Genomic DNA, 20509 nt, shown 5'->3' on the forward strand with positions numbered 1-20509 from the left:
ACGCTGATGGCAACCAGGTGTCTTAAGGAACTCCGTCGAGGGAAGCGCCCCCTGCAGGAGTACGTCGCCGAATTTAGTCTTTTGTGCCAGGACTCTGACAGGAATGATGCAGCGCTGGTGGACGCGTTCCAGGAGGGACTCTCATAGGAACTGCAAGACGAGCTAGCCCGGGTGGAGGCGCCACGGACCCTCGAAAACTTGGTGCCCCTTTGTCTCCGCCTCGACGCCCGTCTGCAATGGCGACCGTCCCGTCGCACCCCCCGGGACCCGCCATTGACATCTGCACCCCCGCTTCCTGCACCACCAGCACCCCGGGTCGCCCCACGTTTTGTAACCGCTGCAGAGGAGCCCATGGAGTTGGGAACGGCCAGACCTCGCCTGACAGCCTAGGAGCAAAACCGGAGGTGCCAAGGGGGATTGTGCCTGTACTGTGGGGAGCCCGGCCACTTCTCCGCTTCTTGCCCCAGAAAGTGAAGTGGGGCACGCACGCCGGTCCCCGAATCACAGCGTGACCAATCGGGAAACGGAGCAGGCCCGACCTCGGGGAAACCCTAGGTCGGGCACGTACTAAGCCCCCACTGGACGTTGCGGAAGTAAACTCTGGGCCCCCTCGGCATCTGATTCTGGACACACAGGTATGGTTGGGGAACCAGATGGACGGACTCCAGGCACATGTGTTGGTGGACTCAGGGGCCACAACAAACTTTATGGACCAGGCCTTTGTGACCCAGTTTGCGGTCCCCGTGGTTCCGGTGGACCCTCCGATGCGGGTAGAGACAATTGATGGACTAGAACTGGTGTCCGGCCCCATTAAATTCGCCACCCAGCCTTTGCGCCTGGCTATTGGGGACCATGAGGAGGTGATCCAGTTTTATGTCATGGCGGACCTTCATTTTCCCTTGGTCCTTGGGTTGGCCTGGCTTCGGACCCACGATCCTCAGGTGGCCTGGTCGCGGAACGCCATCTCTTTCCCGAGTCTGCAGTGCGTCGACCACATCTGCCACATCTGTGCCGGCCAGAACGTCCCCACTGCTGCCATCTCCTTGCCTCCTGAGATGACGGACTTCGCCGACATGTTCAGCGAGAAGGAGGCGGACCGACTACCCTCGCATCGGCCCTACGATTGCCCCTTAGACCTTCTGCCCAACGCACCACTGCCTGTGGGACGCCTGTATTCCATGTCGGAGCCTGAGTTGGCTGCCCTCAGGGACTTCCTGAACAAAAATCTGGCCCGAGGATTCATCTGGCCTTCGAAGTCCCCTCTCTCGACCCCGGTTCTCTTCGTGAAGAAGAAGACAGGGGACTTGCGCCTGTGCTGTGATTACCGCCGGCTAAACGCCATTACGGTGCGGAATCGCTACCCCCTGCCGCTCATCCTGGAGCTGCTGGAGAGGTTGCGGGAGGCCACGATCTTCACCAAGCTCGATCTCCGGGGGGCCTACAACCTGGTGCGGATGCGAGAGGGAGACGCATGGAAGATGGCATTCGGCACCCGATACGGACACTACGAATACACTGTCATACCATTTGGGTTGACCAACACCCCCGCCATTTTCCAGCACTTCATGAACGACATGTTCCGAGACATGTTGGATCGGTTCGTGGTTATCTACCTGAACGACATCCTGATTTACTCCCGGTCCAGGGAAAGCCACCTTCGACACGTCGGTCTGGTTCTGCAACGCTTGCAGGAGCAACAACTCAATGTGAAGCTGGAAAAATGCGTCTTCTTCTGGACTTCCATAGAATTCCTCGGGCATATCATCTCGCCCGAGGGCATAGCCATGGACCCACGCAAAGTAGAGGCTTTGTGTAGCTGGGAAGCCCCTCATCGGGTGAAGGATGTTCAGCGCCTGCTGGGCTTAGCCAACTACTACCGGACCTTCATCCCGGGCTTCGCCACACTGACAGCTCCACTTACCCAGCTCCTCAGGAAGAAGGTCGTTCCTGGGGGTCCCCGCAGCAAGAAGCATTCACAGCCCTCAAGAAAGCCTTCGCCACGGAACCCGGCCCTAAAGCATCCCGACCTGCTCCGCCTTTTGTGGTGGAGACGACGTCAATGTGGCTTGGAGCGGTGCTGCCACAGGCTCCGACGAATGGCGGCACACTTTTTCCCTGCGCTTACTATTCCTGGAAACTTAATCCTTCCGAGCGCAACTACACCATCTGGGAAAAAGAGTTGCTGGCTATCAAGGCTGCATTCGAGGCTTGGCGACACCATCTGGAGGGGGCCCGACATCAGGTGGAGGTCCAAACGGACCATCGGAATCTCGAGCACCTCACCACAGCTCGGAAGTTGAACCAGCGGCAGATCCAATGGTCGTTGTTTTTTGCCCGGTTCAACTTCCACGTCACCTACATTCCCAGCGGTCACAACCGGAGGGCGGATGCCCTGTCCCGCAAGCCGGAGTACCTCTGCACCAAGGACCCCCTTCCTCCATGGACGGTGCCGCCGGCAGAAGCCTTGGCCACAGCACGGGAACCGGTGGACTTGCGGGCCCAGGTGCGCGAGGCGCAGCTCTAGGAGGCCTGGTCGCAGAAAGGAGAGCGGAGGTGGGCCCCACGTCTCCTTGGACCTTGGAGGAAGACTTACTCAAGTTTCGGGGGCGATTATACGTGCCCACAGGACCACTCCGAGCCCTCGTCATGACCCAGTGCCACGACAACCCTGCAGCAGGACATTTTGGGCTCTTCAAGACCCTCCACCTGGTGACACGGACCTTTTGGTGGCCCCGAGTGCATGCCTACGTGACATCCTGCATAGTGGTGCCAAGGCCGCCACGGGGCCCTCCTGGCTCCTCCAGGGCTGACATGAACCCTCCGAACTGCGGCCCAAGACTGAAGGACCCCACTCCTGCCACTCTCTCTATGCCGATCTCCTCCAGCAGGTGAAGTCAAGGGAGACTCTGCCCGGAGACCGATGACGCTGCAGAAGGGAGAATTCTCATTGGCCCTTTTGCTCCTTCGGGCCTCTCCCTATGCCGAAATTCGAGGAAAACGCCCCCTCCGCCCAATCCAGACCGGCCAATTCCGCCTCTGGGGCTGGGAGCCTCGGCGTCTTTCTCCTCCCTCTTTGGGGCGTTTGTGGGGCAGCATCAGAGGTGGGTTTCAGCAGGTTCTGATCACTTCTGGAGAACCGGTAGTGGAAATGTTGAGTAGTGCGGAGAACCAGTAAATACCACCTCTGCCTGGCCCCTGGATGGTGAGAGAAAGGGGATTTTCCGGGAAGAGAAATCAGCTGTCGACCCTGAGGACGACATATGTGTAGCCATATTTTCTTGTAGCCTTTGTATTCTTTTTTCTCTATTAGCTTGGCCTTGTAGTAGCTGCTTTGAAAAACTATCTCAGGCTGGACAATTCTAACTGCTGTAAGGGCGGGGGTGTGTGAAAAGAGAAGGGGGGGAATGTTGTGTCTAGGTAGCATTGGAAGATGATGCCTCAGGTGGCTGAAGGTGCAGCTTGGAGTCACTTGGAGGCTGTTGGACTCCTGAGATTGTGACTCGGGGGAAGTTTCAAATTTTTGCTTTTACTGGGTATAATTCCGGATCCGCTTCAGAGTCGGAATTACACCGAGTCCTTGCCAATTTCATGCGTGCCTAATAAAATGGCTTTGAAAAGGAAGATGGATGCCTTGGACTTCGTTTTTCGGGACATGTTAGTTGGAGGCTTGCCATCAGCCCTGAAACTCCATCCTAAGAATCCATCCTCCGAGATTAGCTCCGTTCTTCTGGCGGGGAGTTGGAGGAAATATTTTCCCAAAAGAAGAAGGAAAAAATCCATATCCACGAATAAGTGTCACAGGATCTGGGTGGATTTTCTTCCTTGTAAAAGGTTTCAGTGTTATTTTAAGAAGGGTGGAAGGATGGATGGGTGGACAGTATACCAAACCAAGCAATACATTTATAATTTATAAAATAACCTGGAATTTTAATAGAAATTCTGTGAACTACAATAATCTTATACTCTCAAGTATATGATTATAGCATCAACCATTAAAGTCTGACAACCTCCCCCCCACCCCTATTTTATCCCCAAAACAGGTATTCTCTTTCTTCTTCTCCTCTTTCACTACATCCATTTTCTAGTCTTTGGGGGAGATTCGGGTCCAGTGAGTTATGGAAAGGCAGATTAGACAGATCCTGAATTCCGGATTCTGTTTAAAGAGCTTTATGTTTCCAGAGGTGGCCTGAGTCCTTTCCAGGACTGGAGGGCTGGAGGGGTCAAACTCTCCCCTGGCCCAGCACCTGCTGGATTTCACCCCTGGACCAGGTCCCCGGGGGCAGTTTGGGAACCTAAATGGACATCTAGTCCACCCCTCCCCGCACAGAGGAAAGTCTAGCTGAGAATCGTGAAGAGAACAAAGAAAGTGGAGGGTCCCTTCAGGGCCTGCCATGAACTCCCCCTTGAGCTGCAGCCACCCCATCCCCACAGTTGGGATCCCCCCACCCACTTTCAGTTTTGTTTTCTGCCCCAACTCTCTCTTCCTTCAGGTGAAGTCACAAAGGACTCTGCCTGGAGACCGATGACGCTCGAGCAGGGAGAATTCCCATTGGAGCCTCAGCTCTTTCTGGCCCCGCCCAGCTCAAATGACCGAGAAAAGCGCTTCTTCCCCTTAGACGCCCCCCTCAGTTCCTCCTCTGACGCTGGGAGCATCTGGCCGGAACACACGAACACACACACACACACACACACACACACACACACACACAAAGACACACAAACAAAAAAACACAAACGTTCCTTAAATGCCAAGATGCTGCCGTAGGAAGAGCTACTGCACTCAAGGAGGGAGGGAGGGGCAGCCCCAGCAGGCGAGCACAAATTAGGGGTCACACACCCCAATCCGAAGGGAAGCTCCAGAAAACCCTCAGCCAGACCAGGGAGAGGCGCCGCTTCGCTTCGGGGCAGAAAAAGGCGATTCCCCCCCCTTGAAACCCGCGTCTCCCTTGCTCGGAACGTCTGGATTAACTGCCCCCCCCTCGAATTAATTCTTTTTTTTTCTTCCTTCTTTCCTTCTTTCTTTCTCATCAGAATCCCCCTTTTCCTTGCAAAGCGGCCCCGAACGGAGGTCCCAGAATCAAGTTTGGCCGTTTCTCCTCCGCTTCCCGCTCCTTTCCGCGGAGAACTTCGACAGGGGCTGGACTAGATGACCTCCAAGGTCCCTTCCAGCTCTCTTGAATTCTGTCTCAGACCGTTGTTGCTTCTGCCCATCAATAAACCTCCTTTCTTAAGCAGCCTCCATTTGATTCCCTTCTTGGAACTGGAGCTGATTTTTCTTCCGACACTAGCAGGAGATAAAATAGAAACTCCCGACTGGAAGGGGCAACAGAAGAGGTTTAATGTGGGGGAAATAAATATGCAGCTGCTGTCCAAAGGAAGTGGAAGACACGGACACAAACTTTTAATTTTATTTCAATATAAATGTATTTAACATCCGCAGCAGACACAAAGGAACATCCTGAGGTAAATCTCCAACAGCGCCCAGAAGGAAAAGGCGGGAAAAAAGGGAAACGCCTCCTTTCCACCCGCAGCAACCAATCAGAGCGCAGATCCCCTCAGGCGGGAGCCCGCCTCCCCTCAGCAACTCTTCAAGACCTTTAAATACTTTAAGGGTCCCAAAGAACAAACCTCAAATGACTTTGCTTTTGTCCTTCAGAGTGAATTGTCAGGCTGCGACAATTCTTTCTGGGCTAAAAGAAATCAATGTCTTCAGACTTTCTTTCCCCTTTCTCCTTCCTTCATTCCCTATTTCTGTTTTTCTTGTGCTTTGTATAATAAATAAGATCTTGAGCTCTAGAAAGAGTGCAGAGAAGAGCAACAAGATGGAGGCTAAACATATTAAAAAACAGTTGCTGGAACTGAGTATTTTCTAGTCCGATGAAAAGGAGGAGGAAAGACATGGCATCTTCCAGTATCTCAGGGCTGCCAAAGAATATTTATTTTTATTTTCTTCCTTCCTTCTATTCTATCAATAAGAAGCAGACCGAAGGAAAGAGGTGGAAGTGGAGATGCAATATATAAGAAATCAACCAAATCGCTCTGGAATGCATTTGGGTTGATATGAAAGGGAGAAGAAGCACAGAGGTCGAAGCCTTTGTCTGACAGGGAGCCATGGAGAGAGGGCCTTTCTTCCCTACCCCATGCCCATCATCCCGCCTCCCTTCCCTCCCACGCGCTCCTCTTTCCCGCCCTTTCTACCATCCTGGCACTGCCCCAAGTCCACCAGGGGCGCCTGCCAAGGGAAGGAACCACAGGCGCTTCCCCATTGGCCCACTGGAGGGCGAACGTCACATCTGACTCTCCAGAAGAGGCTGAGAAGGAAGTGACGTCACAAACGCTTGCCTCTCTAGGACTCCGCCCTCGCTCTCCTTAATCCCTGGGACCCCGGAGGAGGTGGAGAATCTGCGGGAAAATCTGGCGGGGGCGGGGGGACATCCAGACGTGCCCCGGGTGAGGGGGGGGCTCTTCCCTAGTTCCATGCTCCCCAACCCCCCTCTCCCTGCAGGGGGAACTGGGGATCCGGAGAAGGGGGAGGGTCAGAGGCCCAGCAGAGTGGGAGAGAGGGAGGAGACAGGATTCGCACCAGGCTCCTGAGGCCCCATCCTGTCTCGGAGGGGAGAAAGGGGCGGCTCCAGCGCCCTTCCCCTCCCTGCTGGGATGAGCCGCAGGCTCTGGGGTTGGGTGAAGGTCGCTCAGTGGCTGAATCCCACTTTCTAATTCTTTCTGTTTTTCTTCCCATCTCAGATACAGAAACTGGAAGCCATTTGTGGTCTTTGCAAGGCAAACTTTTCTCTTGGGAGAGAAAAAGAGCAGAATCACTTCCAGGGATCAGTCCTGCGGCCCTAGAAATGGTCCCGTGAAGGAAACGGCACCTGGAGACCCAGAAGAGTCCTTGGAGTCATTTGGAGTTGCTCTGCAGGAGAGAGAAAGGATGGAGACACAACCTTTAGGAAAGGAAGGAGCCGGAAAAGGCCCTTCAGCTGCTCAGCCTGGGAAGCTCTGGACAAGGACCTGGCAGAAGATCCTGGAGGAGGAAACCATCCTCCCTTCAGAAGTTCAGCCCTGGAGCTTCATCCAATACCGGGAGGCTGAGGGTCCCCGAGGACTTTGCAGCCGACTCCATGCGTTTTGCAGGCGATGGCTGAGACCAGAAAAGCACACCAAAGCCCACATGCTGGACCTGGTGGTTCTGCAGCTCTGTTCCTTCTGCCCCAGAGATGGAGGGCTGGGTGCGGGAGTGTGGAGCAGAGACCAGCTCCCAGGCGGTGGCCCTGAAGGCTTCTCCTGAGCCAGGTGGAGGAGCAGAAGAGCAGGTCCAGTTGCAGGTGAGAAACTTTAGGAGCTCAAAAGGAATAGAGAATGTGTTTGAACTTCACCCTCCTTCCCAAACTTCTCTGACATTCATTCTATGTGGCACCACCAATTCTTGTAGGACATTGTTCCATTGTTTTCTCACCAACGTCACTGATGGATATTGGGGCTTTGAGGTTGTGTTCAATATAAGAATCCATTTTATTTCATGTGATGTACATTAATTCTGCTTCTTTTTCCTTCCTCCTGTTTGAAGTGCTGCACTGTGAGATCAGAGATCCTGAGGAAGAACCCATCAAATCCCCTCAGGACCTATTTTTCTGGAGGATCCTTGGGAAGATCAAGTCAGGACACCTCAGGAGGTAATGGAAGATCCTCTGATTTCATCTGTCTTCCTTCGCTCTTCTTTTCTATAGAATACCTCCTATTTTGTTAATTATACATTTTGAAATTATTTATCCTTACAGAAACAAAGAATGAAGCTTGGTTTTTATGATGGAGATCAAACAGCGTTGACCTCCAAATCAAGTAAGAAAGGAAAATTTATTAGATTTTTATTCTCCCTTCAGAAAGTGAATGTGCAGAGTGCTTTCTCCTTCTATTTTCCTCTTGTTTGGACTGGATTATGTGTTAATCCAGAATGCACTGAAAGGCACTGAAGGTTTTGTCAAAAACTTCCAGATATTTCTTCAGTAAAGAATTGATTTGCCCATTTTCACCTAAAATTAGACTTGTGTGACAGAAATTTAGTCTTTGCTTTAAGAACAATGGAACAGAATAACAGAGTTGGTAGGATCTGAATTTTCTGTCCAATTGCTTAGACAGGAAGTCCTATAACATTTCATATAAATTTGTCCAATTTCACACCTCCAGTGTTGGAGCATCCACAATTTCTGGAGGCAAGTCATTCCACTGATTAATTGTTCTCACTGTCAGAAATTTTCTTGAAGGTCGGCCTTTGTATAGTTTCCATCCATTGCTTCTTGATGCTCTTTTCATGAAAAAACAAATTCCAGCAACCTTTCTTTATATGTTGTTTCTTGAAAAAGGAGCCATCACTGACCCATTCATGCCTGTGCATTTTGGTTTTTCTTCTAAATGTAGAATGCATTTCACTGTTGACGCTGGATGGGGAATCTGGATCCTTCTATATCTGGAGCTTATATTCTGGAGTGTTGGTATTCCTGCCAAGGTCTTGTCTGCAAATTTGAAGAGCCTTCATCCTCTTGCAATCCTAGAAAAGACAAGATTTTTTCATACATCCCTAAAATTCCCTCCTCCTCCCTCCTTATCCCTTACTTCACAGAGCAAATACAGGGTATCATATCTAACAATCATAAACTTTATCAATTAACATAAAATTCTTTTGAACCTCAGCTCCCTTTTCCATGAAGAAAAAAGGCTAATACAATTACCTTTCTAATTTAATTTTATTTATTTGAAAATTTTCTCCCAAGGACTTAATAGATTTAAAGCTATTTAGTATTTTGTTTTTTGTTCCATTATATAATCTTTCAAAAATAATCTTCAAATATGGTGATAATTCTACCTTCTCATCTAAGTCCATTAAATTTAAAGGCCAATCTTCTGAATAAACCATCCCATCTTCCAATGTTGATATTTTATTCAGATATCTTATAATCCATCATTTATATATTCTCATACATAATAATAAATCCATCTTTCCTTATATGAATTTCATTTACCTCATATTCTTCCCATATTCCCTCCTAACTTTAAACAATTTAAATTTATCACAATCCATAACTTTTCTACTTTTATATTCAGAAATAGTTATAATTTACCCATCCCATGAAAGGAAAGTCTTTTCATTTGAAAATATTCTTCTCCTTGCTGTTTTCTGAGTTACACCACAATCTTCAGGCTTTTCAGTTTCTTCTCCAAATAGCCAAGGTGGTAGCTTTCTTTTTCCAAGCATTATCTCTCCTTCATCTTAACTTCTAACAATGGCAATAACCTTCAATACAGTATAAAAAATTTTGCTTTAAAAACTGTATTAAGACAATATCTCCTCCCTTTAGTTTACTGTTAATTTAGCTGGTACATTCCATCTATGTATCTGAGATTTTAAGCTGACCAAAAAGCATATTCTTTTCTATTTCAATACTTTAGGAGGAATTTCTTCAATACCAATACCTCTTGTCCCAATATTTGAATTTTATTTTATAAGAAACTGTGAAATTTCATTCAATCTTTAGATGTAAATAAATTAACAGCTAGCATGTCTCTGCTTTCAAATCCATGAATTAAAGTAATTTTTCAATTTGATTTCAAAGTCCGCTGGTTTCTGTCCAATCAGCTGTAAAAGCCTAAAATCTTTTTAAGTCCTCTTTATCTTTAAATCTTACTCTCAATGCAAATTCATAACTGTATTGCAATAGTAGCTCTTTCTTCTGCTCTCTCTCCTTTGATTAGCACCTCTATTTTATTTTAAGTCCAAATTAACTTGATTAATTTCAACCTATCATCCAACTGCTTTATATTTCTGCCTTGGTCTGAAACTCCTCTGTTTTGCAAGTTCAATTAACTTGATCCATCTCTTCCACTTTTCACCCAATTGTTTTGTGTATTCAGGAGTCTTAAATGCTGCCAGCACTTCTATCTTCATCCTCAGCTGAACAAAGTCTTAATTTTCAATATTTTCCCAATTTCCTTAATTTTTATGCTGAATAGAAATTTGAGCCTTCAGAAATCTTCAGCTCCTCTTGTAATTTTATAATTGAACCAATCCCCAACTTCCTTGAAAACAGGCTGTATATTTGACAGAAACCATCTTACTTTAATTTTATAATGAAACAAAGTCAAAGTCTTTCCATAAACACAGTATTTGGATAAATTAGATCAGTTGTAAATCTTCCAGCCACTTTATAGTTTCTTCATATAAGCATAAACCAGCAATTCTTATAAACTGTAACAGTGTTAATAAACACCTTTGACTTTCACTTCAGATTATACTCAGACGCCATTTCCTTCTCAAAGGAATCTCTTGAGGTCTTACTTAAACCTATGCCTCCTGATTGCTCTGTCTTTAAGTGAAAACCATTTAAACTCAATATTGATCAGATGTTTTTTGCTCTGACAAAAAAAATACTAGATCCTTTGCTACAAACTCTTCCTTCAAGTAGGATCATTCCTGTGCTTTAGTTCTTCAGATGTCATTCCTCTTCATGAAAGTCCTGACAGCTGATTTTCGCTGTCTCTATCTATCCAGGGCCAATGTCTTATCCTCAAAAGTCACAGGAAGTCCTCTTGTCTAAATCATTGATGAAGATGAACAGATAAATCCTCCTGTTCTGTTTTTTTTTCCATGTTCAGGAGAGTCTTGTGTCCTTCGAGGAGGTGGCTGTGTCCTTCTCTGAGGAGGAATGGTCTCAGCTGGATCCGGACCAGAAAGCGTTGCATTCGGAAGTCATGCTGGAAAACCATAGGAACGTGGTCTCTCTCGGTAAGAGTTTTCTAGTCCCCAATCAGAGAGTTCAAGAAGACAGAATATAGTTAGTTTTTTATTAAAAAAACACTAATCAGATACTGTCTCCTGGGAGGGAGAAGGAAAGGATCTGGCCGCCTTGTACTCCAAGGAAGGAAAGAGTCAATGTCTCTTTACTTAGATGCTTTCTGTGCCATTTCTTATCTCTATTTTTCCATTTCTATTTGAATTTATCTGTGGAGGCTGAAAAGAACGAGGTGTGCTTTTATGTGTCCTCTGGAAGTCATGTGAGAGGAATGTGTTGTCATTTGTTCTCTGAAACCTCCAAAATTGTGTGAGAACAGAACTTTCACACTCAGCCCATGGAAGAGCATTCTCCCAATCCAAGAACAAAGGCCTCATGCAGTGTGACTCAGACAATCCTAGGGTATAGGTAATCTCCGAGTTATGACAGTTCACCTAGCGACCGTTCCAAGTTACGACCAGCCCTCCCCCTAGTCCTTGAGAACCAGTTTCGAAATTATGTGTGTTGCCGCACCACGGCCGTTGTTCACTTACAAATGACAGCAGAGGCGGTGCAACATTTGTCCTATCTATTCACAAAAAAGATGACTATAAGATGCTACAGAAAATGGCTAAATGTCAGCATCTTATAGAGGAATATGGGCCTGTTTTTGGCCTCCCAAACCCACCATGTGTCCCATTTTGCCTTCTGCATCAGGGAGGGAAAACAGAATGCAGAGGCCAAAAACTATTTTTCTTGTTTTCCTTCTCTAAACCTACATGTATGGTCCACATTGGGAAAATGTGGCAGCTGTCAGTTCCTTTGCCTATTGTGCATTTGCAGAAAAAGAGGCCTAATGTAGTGAGATACAAGATCAGTGGGGAAATCTAGCATTATTGATCTCGTGATCTCGCACTACAGTGCTTTAGGCCTCTGTTCTCTTTTAACAGCCTGCACGAGATCCAGGGCAAAGTGTAAAAAGAGAGGGAAGGCCTTTTCATTTTAAGACTTTTGCCCTGGATCTCGTGCAGTCCTCAGTTCTTAAACAAACATCGCCAAAGTACTGCAGTGTGAGATCAGCAAGATTAGTAGCCTGAAATCTTGCACTACTGGTCTCATGTGATCTCGCAGTAAAATACTTTAGTACTTTAGTACTTTAGTACTTGCCAGACAGACACCGTGGACCAGCTGCTCCAAGGTACACCAGGGAAGAAGGAGATTGTTTCAAAATTGTTTCATTTCTCACAATTCTCGGCTGATATTAACCCACCCTAATAAATGTAATAAATACTTTAGGCAAGAAAACAAAATTTACAGATACAGTATATGTGGTACCCTGCTCAATAGTAGTTGAACCATTTAGATATGAGCCAGCCATGTGCAGCAACTCCCAAAAAAGCCAACAGAGTTCTGGGCTTCATAAACAGAGGGATAGAATCAAGATCACGTGAAGTGTTATATCACTTTATAATGCCTTGGTAAGGCCACACATGGAATACTGCATCCAGTTTGACATGTAAAAAGATGTTGACAAGAGTAACAAAGATGCTTAGGGGACTGGAGGCTAAAACATCAAGAACGATTGCAGGAACTGGGTATGTCTAGTTTAATGAAAAGAAGGACTGGGGTGACATGATGGCAGTGTTCCAATATTGCCACAAAGGAGAGGGAGTCAGGCTGTTCTCCAAAGCACCTGAAGGCAATGGGTTGAAACTAATCAAGGAGAGAAGCAACTTAGAACTAAGGAGAAATTTCCTGACAGAGCAATTAATCAGTGGAACAATTTGCCTCCAGACGATGTGAATGCTCCAACACTGGAAGTTTTTAAGAAGATGTTGGATAACCATTTGTCTGAAGTGATCCTGCCTAAGCAGGGGGTTGGACTAGAAGACCTCCAAGGTCCCTTCCAACTCTTGTTATTCCATTCTATTCCTTAACTCAAAACTGACCGAGTGAGATTTGCATATATATACCATAGATAATTGTAAAGAAAGAGATGTTTTCTAGATATTTTCAAAGCTTTCATGACTTATGAATATAGAAATCATCCTGTCTATATCACACCACTGTAAGCATGCAAACATAGAACCTAATGGAATTTGGGAGAAACTCAGAAGGAAATTCATTTGACTTTCTACACTATGATCTTTTTCTCTAATCTTGTGATCATTTTCATTTCCCTTTTGCTTTGAAGGTAATAATGGGCAGGAGAATCAAGATTTCAGAACGTTCTGATCTATGCTAAAGATGGAACAGAGAAGTTTGGAAGAATGGAATTAGGAAGCCATGAGAGAAACCAGTCAAAGAATTGGAATCAGGAAAGTTCCTTTCCACCGATGCTATGGAAGACTTTCTTGCCCAACAAGAGAAATAATGAAAATATGTTGAGAAAAGTAAGCTAATCAAAGCTATACAAGTAAATGAACTATTTAACCCAAAATAAAGGAGAAGATGCTATAAGAAGACATAATGGACAAAATTACAATGGGACATTCATTCTTTCTCTTGGAAATAACTCACATCTGAAAAACGATTGACACAAAAGAGAAACCTTATAAATGTTTGGAATGGAAAATGTTTTAGAAGAACTCACTATCCATAAAAGGATTCACACAGGGAGAAACCATTAAATGCATGGAATGTGGAAAGACCTGCTCAAGAGATAATCTTATTTCCCATAAGATGATCCACAGGAGAGAAGCCATAAATGCATGGAGTGTGGAAAGACCTTTGCTCATAGAACAGTAAAAAGATGATCCACACAGGGGAGAAGCCGTATAAATGCATGGAGTGTGGAAAGACCTTTGCTCGACGAGCTCATCTTATTTCCCATAAGATGATCCACACAGGGGAGAAGCCGTATAAATGCATGGAGTGTGGAAAGACCTTTGCTCAAAGAAGTCATCTTATTTCCCATAAAAGGATTCACACAGGGGAGAAACCATATAAATGTATGGAGTGTGGAAAGACCTTTGCCCAAAGAAGTCATCTTATTTCCCATAAGATCATCCACACAGGGGAGAAGCCATATAAATGCATGGAGTGTGGAAAGACCTTTGCTCGCAGAGATAGTCTTATTTCCCATAAGATGACCCACACAGGAGAGAAGCCGTATAAATGCACAGAGTGTGAAATGATGTTTACTCAGAGAACTGGACTTAAAAGACACAAAAAGATCCATTCAGGAGAGAAACCATTTAATTGCACGGAATGAGAAAAGACCTTTGCTAATAGCAGTACACTTACTAACCATAAAAGAAACCACACAGGGGAGAAGCCATATAAATGCATGGAGTGTGGAAAGATCTTTGCTCTGAGCAGTAAACTTACTTCCCATAAGATGATCCACACAGGAGAGAAGCCGTATAAATGCATAGTGTGTGGAAAGACCTTTGCTCATAGTACAGTAACTTCCCATAAGATGATCCATACAGGGGAGAAGCCATATAAATGCATGGAATGTGGAAAGACCTTTGCTCGACGAGCTCATCTTATTTCCTATAAGATGATCACACGGGAGAAGCCGTATAAATGCATGGAGTGTGGAAAGACCTTTGCTCAAAGAAATCATCATTTCCCATAAAAGGATTCACACGGGAGAAACCATATAAATGCATGGAGTGTGGAAAGATCTTTGCCCAAAGAAGTCATTTTATTTCCCATAAGATCATCCACACAGGGGAGAAGCCGTATAAATGCATGGAGTGTGGAAAGATCTTTGCTCTGAGCAGTAAACTTACTTCCCATAAGATGATCCACACAGGGGAGAAACCATATAAATGCATGCAGTGTGGAAAGACATTTACTCAGAGCAGTTGACTTAGAAGCCACAAAAAGCTCCACACGGGAGAGAAAGTATTTAAATGTATGGAGTGTGGAAAGACCTTTCCTGAAAGAGGAGATCTTATTTCCCATAAGAGGATCCACTCAGGAGAGAAGCCGTATAAGTGCATGGAATGTGGAAAGAGCTTTGTTCAGAATGGTCCTCTTACTTCTCATAAAAGGATCCACGCTCAGGAGAAACTATATAGCAATAGCAATTCCACTTAGATTTATATACTACTCCACAATGCTTTATCACTTTATCTCTGAGCAATTTGCAAAGTCCCCAGCAATTTGGGTCCTCATTTCAGCAACCTCAGAAGGATGAATTAACTACTAAAAGTAATCTATACGAGTTGAAGGTGTTTTCAATAAAATGCCAATTTGAAACTCTTCAGTTTCCACTTACCTAAAAATGCTCCATCCATTTTCTTGCTGAAATATTTTTTCTCATCCAGAATTTGCATTTTGCTCAATAGTCACAATTTTCACTTTGTAAAGCCACTGCCTTCTTTTAGCTATTCCACAAAGATCTTTAATGTTCCCAGATGCAAATGGGCTTATTATGAAAACAACAACAGCCCACACCTGAAATGTTTTCTTTGTCTCAACCAGATTAGAGCCCTGTTTTAAATTAAGAGTTATTAAAACAATCTCAAAACTGAGAAATTGTAAAAGTACTTGGAGCCGGAACAGACCTTTAAGGACCTCTTGGGGAGGCTCACTCAGGACCGCCACCCCCAATTAATCCATCTAAGAATTGTGCCAGTCTCCATCCCTTCCCTCTGCCTCCAAATGAAAAGGAGACCCTGAAAGGAAGCTAGGGAGGATCTCAGCAGGAGAGGATCCAGGTTGCCATTCTCCCCCTCCTTCCTACCTGCCACCTTCAACCTCCATTTTCAGAGGTTGCAAAAAAGCCAGAAATTCATCAGCTAGTGGGAAAAAAAACATTTCTTTGCATCTGAGAGCAGAATTCTGTCACGAGGGCTGAGGAGAAAAAAGATGGGGAAGAAAACTAGAATATAAAGCGAAACCTTCAGTTTAAATAAGGCATTTTAGAGGGTCTGCACGAAAAACACAGGCCTGGAAATAGCAAAGGACTGGCCTGCGGTGCCTCTGGCAGCCTGTTTTGGCTGGCAAACTGCTGCAGGAGGCTGTCCAGGCCGAAAATGGGGGTGCGTGCGTGCGGGCCCCCTCATCCCATTTTGGCTGGCAAGGTACTGCAAGATGTGTCAGTCCTGTCTTGCCCCCTCCCTCCCCCGCCAGCCTACAGAGGAGAACTACAATGTTGATCTGGGCCTCAAAGAAATCCAGTTTGACACCCTTGTCCTAAATCTCTGTTTTTTCAATAGACACAGAGGGATAAATCACATTTACACACCATTCAAAGAAGACAATAGGAAACCTAGGAAGGGAAGAAAAAGACACACCTCTCCTCCAACAGCCAATAGATAAGAAGGGATCAGCACCACATAAACAAGGACATCCCCCTCCCTGGGACTCACTTCTCTAAACAATCACAGAAACCCCTCCATAGTTGTATTGGCAGATTCCCACTTGGCCTTTCATGGAAGGTGTCCTGCAGCACCCTGCCAACCGAAATGGCATTGCCCCCCCCCCCCCGGTGCCCAGTTTTGGCTGCCAGGTCTGCAGGTCCCTTGCTATTTCCAGGCTGGTCCCATAGGCCTTGAGTTTTACACCCCTGTTTTAAGGACGAGGAACTTGAACTCTTGTTATTGTACATGCTGATTACTACAGCCAAAATTCTTTATAAGCAAAAATGGAAATATCCCTCCAATTCCCACGATGGAAGAAGGATGGGTGGAAGGAGTGGAATAGAATAGAATAGAATAGAATTCTTTATTGGCCAAGTGTGTTTGGACACACAAGGAATTTGTCTTGGGGCGTATGCGCTCAGTGTACATAAAAGAAAAGATACATTCATCAAGAATCATAAGGTATAACACTTAATGATAGTCATAGGGTTCAAATAAGCAATCAAATCATATTAGGAAACAGTCAATGTAAATCGCAAGGATACCAGCAACAAATCATACAGTCATAAGTGGGAGAAGATGGGTGATAGGAACGATGAGAAGATTAATAGTAGTGCAGACTTAGTAAATAGTTTGAGAGTGTTGAGGGAATGATTTGTTTAGCAGAGTGATGGCGTTCGGGAAAAAACTGTTTCTTGTGTCTAATTGTTCTGGTGTGCAGTGCAGTGCTCCATCAGCAACATTGTCTGGAAACCCCAGAATTCTGAGAATTGAAGTCCAGGCTTAAAGCTGAAGACCCCTGCCTATAGTGTTGTTTTGAGGTAGGAGTTGAAACAGTTTATGTCCAGGATGCGAGGGTTCTCACAGCTTTTGAACTCATGTGTTATACAGGTCCTCAATGGAAGGCAGGTTAGTAAGAAGAGTTGCAGAGATGCAAAATTACCTGTTTTCATCAACAAAAAAGAATAGACCTAGCCTGGAAACCCCTGGACTTTGTGCTTGATGCAAAAAGGAAATCTAAGCAGTTTGCTGATTAGGTTCAGTTTTGTTATAGAAATACTAAATTTCTAAGAATGTTCAGTAGAAGAAAAAACTGAAAGTATAATTTCAATTTGTACTTTAGTGCAAATAATAATAATAATAATAATAAAATAATAAACAAAAAATAATAATAATAATATCAGAGAGACCTGAGTCTTCAGTCCAACCCCAGGCAGGAAACCCACACCACTAAGACAGTTATCCAATATTTTCACCATCTTATTCAATCAGGTGCCCACACAAGTCACTGTCAGGAAATCTCCTTCCAGGTTTCCTGCCTGAGTCACATTGTTCTCCCCCTCCGCCTAGAATAGTTGACCCCTCTTCTGTGGCCCTGATATTGGAATATCACAGTCTGTCAGTCCTTCTTTTCAAAACTAGATACTGAGTTTCTCCTTCTTCATGTTTTAGCCTCCAGTCCCCCAATCATCTTTGTTGCCTCCTGCTTTCCAGAGCAAGATCATCAAAGAATGAATGAATATTCAGGTGGAGCATTATGAAATCCGTGATCTGATCCTCCTGTTTGAATGTTTGCCTTTGGCAGCGAACAGCTGGCCCATATCTAAATGGTTGTCCACTGGAAAGATCGAGTTTTACTATTGAGAGGCACCACATATCCAGTACCTGTGCATTTTGTCTTGGCAAATGTAGAACCTTACTTTTTTCACTGTTGATTTTCATTTGTTGGCAAAATGAAGCACCGGCTGTGGTATTAATAGTAGTACCTGTGAGGGATCTTGGAGTCCTAGTGGATAACCATCTGATATGAGCAGCAGTGCAGCAGCTGTTGCCAACACAGTTCTGGGCTGCATAAACAGAGGATAGAATCAAGATCATGAAGTGCTAGTCCATATAATGCCTTGAAGGCCACACTTGGAATATTGCATCCAGTTTTGGCCACGATGAGATGTTGAGACTGTTGATTAGGGACTGGAGAAAACATATGAAGAACGGTTGCAGGAACTGGGTATGTCTATTTAACAAAAAAGAAGGACTAGAGACATGATAGCAGTGTTCCATATCTCAGGGGCTGCCACAGAGAATGGGATTGGGCTGTTCTCCAGAGCACCTGAGGGAGAACAAGAAGCAATGGGTGGAAACTGATCAAGGAAAGAAGAACTTAGAACTAAGGAGAAATTTCCTGACAGTTAGAACAATTAATAAGTGGAACGAGCCTTCAGAAGTTGTGAATGCTCCAACACTGAAATTTTAAGAAAATGTTGGATAACCATCTGACTGAGATGGTGTAGGTTTCCTGCCTGGGCAGGGGTTGGACTAGAAGGCCTCCAAGGTCCTTCCAACTGATGTTATCATGTTAAGTTAGTGCCCAAGATCTTTCTGTATCTTGAGCCTATCTTCTGGAGTGTTGGCTATTCCTGCCAGTTTGCGTCATCTAAATTTGATGAGCCATCTATCCCCTCGTCCAAGTCATTGATGAAGATGTTGAAGAGTACTGGGCCTAAAACAGAGTCTTGGTGTACTCTACTGCATGCTTCCCTCCACGTGGATGTAGTTCCATTGAGGACTACACGTTGAGTGCGGTTGGTCACCACTTATGAATCCATCTGGTGGTGGTGTTGTCTAACCCACATTTTTCTACTTTATCTAGTAGTAGGTTATGGTCTACTTTATCAAATGCTTTACTGAAGTCTAAGTAAATTATATTGACAGCATTCCTCTGGTCCACTAATTTTGTCACTTTGTCAAAGAATGCAATAAGATTAGTCTGGCATGATCTGTTTTTGACAAACCCATGTTGGCTTTTGGTTAATATTTTGTTATTTTAGGTGTTAAGATTCGTTGCTTGATTATCTTTTCCAGAATCTTCCTGGTATTGAGGTTAGGCTGATAGGTGTAGTTGGATCTGTTTTTTCCTTTTTAAGATGAACTACATCAGCTCTTTTCCAGTCCTCTGGCACCCTGTGCTCCAGGATCTTTGAAAGATATAGTTCATGGTTCTGAGTTTCCCTGCCCTTTTTGGCCCTTTGTGTAAAGAATGTAGAGTTAAGTGATCTGCTTTCTCCTGTTGCTTGTCACCTTCGCACTTTCTCAAATGAAATTGTTTTCCTTGACTTTTCTTGTTTTAACATGTTGGAAGAAGCTTTTTGTTATTTTTACTTTTGTCACAGCCTTGTTCATTGTGAGCCTTAGCTTTTCCCCATCTTGGCATGCCAAAATAGGAGAAATAGGACTTAGGGGATTTTTAATTAACTGTTTTAACTGTTTTTTTAAGGGGAGTTTTAATGGGAATTTTAAGGGGGGGGTGGATGGGTGGGGGGGGAAAACCCGTCAGGGAGGGGGCTAGGTCCACCATGTGTTCGCGGCGGTAACTTAATAGGTCCTAGGGTTGTGAGGGTGTCGCTCCAGTTTGTCAGGGTCGAGCTATTACTACGGTAAGTGGGAGAGGCAGATATGACGGAAGGGGGCACATCAGGTTTGGGGCTCGCCCTCGCTGTTTCTGACGATTGTGCTCCGGCCCCCAGGAATTTCCCGTGACCAGTGGCCAGAGTAATGGGACCTGGGCCTTCGGCTGATGTTATGTAATGCCAGGTCCGCGGTTAATAAAGCCCCCCTGATTTCAGATCTTATTCAGGAAGGGACCGTGGACGTTATGGGCATTACGGAGACCTGGTTGGGCCCCGGAGGGGGGTTTCCCCTAGTGGAGATGTGCCCACCAGGTTCCCCAGCATTCCATCAGCCGAGGGCCCAGGGTAGGGGTGGAGGGGTGGCGGTTATTATTAAGGAGAGTCTTGAGCCGAGGGAGACCACTGTGCCTCAGATAGCTGGGTGTGAATCCTCTCGTGAAGTGGGGTCAGGAACTCAGGTGGGCTTGTTGATCACGCACTGGCTCCTTGCTGCGTGACTACAGCCCTGCCTGAGCTGTTGGAGTTGCTGGCCGGGTTGGCAGTTGAAACCCCCAGACTGTTGGTCATGGGGGATTTCAATTTGCCATCAGCCGGCGTAGCATCTTCGGCAGCTCAGGAGTTCATGGCTTCCATGACGGCCTTGGACCTGATTCAGTTAATTGACGGCCCTACCCACGTCGGGGGAGGCACCCTAGACCTGATTTTTATCTCTGGCCAGTGGTCTAATGATCTGGTTTTAAATGATTTAGTTGTTGAACCTTTGTCATGGTCAGATCATTTTCTCCTTCGCCTAGACTTTCTGACCGCTACCCACCACTGCAGGGAGACGGAACCAATGCGCTGGTTCCGCCCCAGGCGCCTGATGGACCCGGAGAGGTTCCTGACGGAGCTTGGGCCGTTTCCCGAGCACCTGGCCCACGACTCGACTGAAGAACTAGTTGCGGCCTGGGAACGGGCCGCGGCTGGAGCTTTGGACCGTGTCGTGCCTTTGCCCTGACCCGGCGTCGGTCTCAACCAGCTC

At 45.8% G+C, this 20509-nt stretch overlaps 1 long non-coding RNA gene and 1 pseudogene across 1 annotated transcript; one reads left to right on the forward strand and one right to left on the reverse strand.

The window, feature by feature from the left end:
* The window catches only part of LOC131192844 (zinc finger protein 420-like), a 37917-nt pseudogene extending 22940 nt beyond the window's left edge, over positions 1-14977 (forward strand).
* LOC131192863 (uncharacterized) lies at positions 13986-14357 on the reverse strand. Its single transcript, XR_009153804.1, has 2 exons — positions 14235-14357; positions 13986-14153 (listed from the first exon to the last, which is right to left on the reverse strand). It is a non-coding gene; the product is annotated as an uncharacterized LOC131192863 (long non-coding RNA).
* Positions 14978-20509: the final 5532 nt, after the last annotated feature.

Source organism: Ahaetulla prasina, chromosome 2 (genome assembly GCF_028640845.1).
Source record: "Ahaetulla prasina isolate Xishuangbanna chromosome 2, ASM2864084v1, whole genome shotgun sequence".
Taxonomy (NCBI): Eukaryota; Metazoa; Chordata; class Lepidosauria; order Squamata; family Colubridae; genus Ahaetulla; species Ahaetulla prasina.